The 5,364-nt window shown below is 44.8% G+C and overlaps 1 pseudogene across 1 annotated transcript; it reads right to left on the reverse strand.

Annotated features, from left to right (window-relative positions):
- Positions 1 to 582: 582 nt before the first annotated feature.
- On the reverse strand, positions 583 to 2,866 carry LOC111521655 (annotated as a pseudogene). Its single transcript, XR_002725021.2, has one exon. The product of XR_002725021.2 is annotated as a histone-binding protein RBBP4 pseudogene (transcript).
- Positions 2,867 to 5,364: the final 2,498 nt, after the last annotated feature.

The following is a 5,364-nucleotide window of genomic DNA, read 5'->3' on the forward strand; positions in this document are numbered from 1 at the left end:
TACAGGCGCCCGCCACCTCGCCCGGCTAGTTTTTTGTATTATTTTTTTAGTAGAGATGGGGTTTCACCATATTAGCCAGGATGGTCTCGATCTCCTGACCTCGTGATCCGCCCGCCTCGGCCTCCCAAAGTGCTGGGATTACAGGCTTGAGCCACCACGCCCGGCCCTCTATTCTTGAACTTCTGACCTCAGGTGATCCTCCTGCCTCGGCTTCCCAAAGTGCTGGGATTACAGGCGTGAGCCGCCACGCCCGGCCTTGAATGTTCTTTCTATGGGCATCTACAAAAGCCAGCTTTGGAGTCTAGTGGCAGAAAACCTCTTCTTCAGTGTTTAGCTGTGCTGTGAGCTTGGAGGGCTTCAAGCCCACCTGAAAAAGCTGTAGGATTTTATGTCAGTTGGCTGTCTTGGAGAACTTAATGAGCACTGGGCGGGAGTGATACTGTCAGAGTTCATGAGCTGTTTGAGGCTCTCAAGCCTAGATACTGGGGTTGCCCGAATACATCGGCTGGACTCACTATTTCTCTCGGGAGTAAGGGTGTGGAAAATGCTGTGGTCTTAACTCTGCTCTTAATTTTACAGTGCTTTTTTTTTTTTTTTTATGTAGAAAAGCAATTTATTCCATTTTAAGCACTTACACAGTTAGTCATGGAGAGTAACAGGCCTGCTGGTGAAACAGGTCACCCAAAATGGAGATGGCATGAAACTAGTGGTCAAGGACTAACTCCTAAAAAAAAGCAACTCTTATCAAGGATTAATTTAATTTTTAAAACAAATACAAGTTATTGATTCACTCTTCTCAACTTGACAGTCTGCCTGTGGTGTAACTGTCAGGTAAAAACATACATCTTTACAACTTGGTGGTCCCAAGTTAAAAAAAAAACAACAACAACAAAAAACACACCATTTCACAGACAGGAAAGAAACAACATGAAAACAGCTCAAGAAATATACTAACGAGCAAAAATGTATGAATATATGGGGAAAGAGGAACATGTAGTTTTGACTTAACTGAGGAAACCAAGAGGAAACTGGTCTACATATGAAAATGTGCATCCTGGAAAGTCAGGTGTCAAGATTTTCGAGTAGGAATCTATATGACTTGAATCTCCCCTATTTCCTGAATAAAAGTGACATCTTTCAGTATTTATACTTCATGGCTCAGACACCTACCTCATTTGGCTCTATTCCTTACTCACTCTAGCCTTTACTTAAATGAGTCTGAAAAACTTGGGGATATATAGCATAAGAAGAAAAATAATCACACATAATATTTCCCCTTCTGTAGCTACTTTAGACCTGGGTTACTAGAAAATTCCTGAAGAAAATTTCAACGTTAACTCTGTGGCTTTGCTGAATCAAGCCCCCCCATTAATATTTAGAAAACACCCACTGTTTGGGCTAATAGCATTATTGGTGGTACCTATTATATAGAGGGATAGCTGAACAAAGTCTGTCTCAAAACCAGTGTTAAATCACTCTCAGGGTTAAGAAAAAAGGGGAGTCTAAAATCACAAGAAGTAAAGACATATCTAGGACCCCTGTCCTTCTGGATCCACGCTTCCTTCAGGGTCTTCATCATTATAAATGTTCTCTGCCATTTGCCACACTTGCATGATATTGTCTTCTGATACAGAACAAATCACCCAAGGTTCATTGGGATTCCAGGAGAAATCAGATATCTTGGCAGTGTGACCACCATGAATAAACAACAACTCTGGTGGCCCGTCTTCTGCATCTTCTGGGGATTGTTCCTCTCCAATTTTACTTAAATCCCAGACATTCAGTCTGCAATCAGTACCACTGGAAGCCAAAATAGTCTCATTGTGAGGTGACCACTGAACCTGGAATATTTCATCCTTATGTGACTCAAAGGAATGCAACTTAAGTTTCAGATTTCTCAGATCCCACAAGGCAACAGTCTTGTCAGCTGATCCTGTGGCAAGAATGAACTCACTATAAGGATTGAAAGAAAGGCAGTTCACTTCAGCAGTGTGAGCGTCAACTGAGTGGCTTGGTTTGGAAGTATTGTTTGAACGAGTATCCCAAATCATAAGTTTCTGATCATCAGCAACTGACCCAAACAGAGACTCATGGAGCAGATGCCAGGAAACATCTTCTACTACTGCCGTATGCCCTGTAAAGATGGTCTTCGCATCCACCACTTTTCCCTCCTTTGGAACAGCACTGATGTCCCACAGGCAGATGGTGTGGTCATCTGAAGCACTAAGTAAGTGCCCACTGAGATTTGGGTTCCAAGAAAGCCCATAGCCTTCCTTTTGATGTCCACGGAGACGCAAGTCTGGGTTGCACTCTCCAGAAGGATCTGGTTTAGAAGGATGTTTTGTATAGTCGAAGACAAGAACATCACTGGAAGGAGTCTTTGTTGCGATGATACAAGGGTTCTGGGGCATATAACGGGCCCTGTTTACTTCTCCTTCATGGTTGATCTTGATTTCTATTTCAATTTTTCCACTAACTGAACCAAAACCTCCAAATTCTCCTTTCTCACTGTTGTAGCGTGACGCATCAAACTGAGCATCATCATTAGGGAGTTGCACACTGGCTATAACAAGATGGTTTTGTTCATCCGATGTGTGTGTCCCCAGGACAAGTCGATGAATGCTGAAATCTTTCCCTTCTGGTCTGGTTACATCTGGAAGCCACTGGGCAGTTAGGCTGGGCCACTCCAGAGCATGGGTCATCACCAAATCATAAAGAAAAGGGGTGTTCTTTTTCCATATTTTATATTCCTCGTTGATCACTCGTTCTTCCACTGCGTCGTTGAACGCTGCTTCCTTGTCGGCCATGGCGGGCAGACGAGCCGGGGGAACCCTGAGGTCGAGCGTTGCGGGAGGGGCGGGGAGGCAGCAGGCCTACAGTGCTGTTATTCATGGTAAGAATGATTTCATACGTTTGTATTTTGTTTCGTAATTCACAGAGAATTTTAAAATCCATTATCTGATTTTATTCCCTCAGCAGTTCTGTGAAAAAGGCAGAGCAGTTTTCGTATCTTCTGTTTTCCCGTGATTCTCTTGTGGCTCACAGAAGCTAAGAGCCTTCACCAAGGTCATAGGGTGAATGAGCCACAGAGCTGGGAGTAGAGGCTCAGGCTTCTAGGGACCCTGTTTCTTCCTCGAATAGCTCACTCTGGTGGCGCGATGCTCAGGTAACTGCGCATGCTCGGTTTGGTCTTTTGTAAATCCCTGCCCCATTTCGGGGGAGGTTCTTGGGAGGCTTCTACTCATTTTGGAGCATTTAAGTATCTTGTCCTCTCTCCCTCCTCCCAGATGCATGGGCATTTCTGCAGGCCCCCAGGCTGGCCCTTGTGCATGGGGGCGTCTCCTGCCTCCACGTTGTTTGCATGCCCCTTCTGAAGGGGCTCTTCCCCGCATGGAGCCCCCTCGTGCCTGCCTCCACACTGCAGGCTGTTCCCTAAATGTTACTGACTCAGCATCGTTGTTTTCTAGAAATGGGACGGGCTATGGATGCCAAGTTCTTTTCTGTGTGAAGGCTGCGATTGTATCATCTTGCCTTCCCCGTGTGTGCTCCTTGAGGGTGTCGCTGTGCTGCGGTCATCTGTGTTCCCTAGGGTGCCTCCCTTGGAGTCCCGGCCATAGCAGACATGCAGTCAGTGCTCATGGCCTAAATGAGAGGAAGGCCAGCAGAGCCATTAAATCTGGAAAATGACAAGTGAGGGAAAGGAATTTTTATTGAAGGCATGTGAAAAAGAAATCTTTTTAGAAAAGTTGACCTGTTTCTCAACTGGAGTTGAATTTCAGCTCACAAAAGCAGCTGTGTGCCCAGAGGGCTTTGGGATTTCAGTTTGTGACAGATGAATTGAATTTGTTGTTGTATGAATGTATTATCCTTTTGCGGTTTTATTAGGCCTTTCTCTCAAATGGAATAGATTTTTCTATAAAAGTCACACTTCCTTTCTGAGAAGTGTAACACTAATTGTATGGCATGGTCTCCCAAAAGATTACCTGCCAGGAACCAAACACACTGCCTCAGACTCACGGCCCCTGGTTTCTGCCTGTGCAGCTGCAGGGCAGAGAGGCACGCTCGAGCTGAAATCAAGACACATGTCTGCATCTTCTCTTTCTTGATTGCTGTTCCATCTCTGAGCCGGCCTGCCTTCAACTTCTAGGAGCTTGGTGTGTGTAGACACATTACGGTATGGAGGAGGGATACGGTGTTGCAACAGCCAGGAGACTCGCTGAAGTCTCTGTTCTCTTCCTGCTCACTGCTCTGACTTTGTATAAGTCACCTTTGTAGGGCTGTGCACAGTGGCTCACACCTGTAATCCCAGGACTTTGGGAGGCTGACCTGGGAGGATCTCTTGAGCCCAGAGTTTGGAACCAGTCTGGGCAACATGGTGAAACCCCATCCCTAGAAAAAATAAAAATTAAAAAATTAGCCAGGTGTGGTGGCTCATGCCTGTAATCCCAGCTAGTGGAGAGGCTGAGGTGTGAGGATCACTTGAGCCCGGGAAGTCGAGGCTGCAGTGAACCATCATCACGCCACTGCACTCCAGCCTGGTCAGAGCAAGACCTTGTCTCAAAAAACACAAAAACAAACAAACAAAAATCCATTTGTAACAGTGGCAGTAGATAACTTTTGAAAGTTTGGAGAAAAGTTCCTAAATAACCTGTGACCATGGACAACTTACTTAACCTTTCTCTGCCTTAGTTTCCTCATGTATGAAAAATGAGGGAATATGGTACTGATCTTACAGGATTTCAACGAGAACCAAACGAGATCAAACTCAGAGCCTGGTACCTCGTGAGTGCGCACTCAATGTTATTATTTCAACATTTTAGAGGAAAAAGAATGCTAATGGGTCATTATGGCTAAACATAGTCTATCACTGGCGTTACTCATGGTATTGGAAGGAGCTTGAATTCCATATAGATAGTGTGATGGAGAAAGTATTTTGGGCATTGGCAGTATTTATTCAAAGAACAAAGGCCGTGTCTGTCCTGTGCAGAGAGCCTTTTCTGCTTGTTTCTTTAAATGCTATGGGAAAAGCAGTCGACCCTGTGCTGTCTGCCGGACAGCTTCAGTCTCCGCGTATTGATTGGGCCAATTGTCGCTCACTGTCATCATGGCAGCAGCAGTTGAAGGGACAGCTTGTCGTGATTTGCATTTTTGGGTGTTTGTGCTCTTTATAGACAATTAAGACATGGAAGCCTGTTTATGGCAAACTGGCAAATTTAGCAAAACATGGAAAAACCTGTTAGCACAGTTTGCACGTGTGAGGGCACAGAGCAGACAAATGAACACACATGTTTCCATATATTTGAAAAACTCTCAAAAAAAAAAAAAAAAAAAAGACATTAAACCATTGCCCAGATGGCTTATAGA

The sequence above is a fragment of the Piliocolobus tephrosceles genome, chromosome 11 (assembly GCF_002776525.5).
Source record: "Piliocolobus tephrosceles isolate RC106 chromosome 11, ASM277652v3, whole genome shotgun sequence".
Taxonomy (NCBI): domain Eukaryota; kingdom Metazoa; phylum Chordata; class Mammalia; order Primates; family Cercopithecidae; genus Piliocolobus; species Piliocolobus tephrosceles.